Genomic DNA, 448 nt, shown 5'->3' with positions numbered 1-448 from the left:
CGCGATAGATCGATTGATTAAAAGAGTGGATGAATGAATAAAATTGTGAGAGGATGAAGGATTGGAGAAAAAATTAATAAAATGAACGAATGATGGATACGCAAGAGAAAAATTAAATTGCTGGATACGCAAGAAAAAAAACTCCGTAAAAAAATAAATAAGAATGAATGATTCTACAAATTAGAGAAGAAGATTAAATGTTATATATATATATATATATACATAGAATATATATATATATATATATATATATATATATAATAAAAGACTGCATATGTATTAAATAAATTATTCTTTATATCATATTAGCAATTGTATTGATTAGCATAGTATATATGTTAGTTATTTCACATACATGATAATTTTTTAGTTAGTGATGCGAAAATACAAGTCTTATAAGTGTCGTGACTGTTATCATTTTTATCTTTCCACTCTCCCCCCCCCCTCT

Source organism: Helobdella robusta, assembly GCF_000326865.2.
Source record: "Helobdella robusta unplaced genomic scaffold HELROscaffold_31, whole genome shotgun sequence".
Classification (NCBI taxonomy): Eukaryota; Metazoa; Annelida; class Clitellata; order Rhynchobdellida; family Glossiphoniidae; genus Helobdella; species Helobdella robusta.
Note: the sequence above shows the minus strand (reverse complement) of the source record.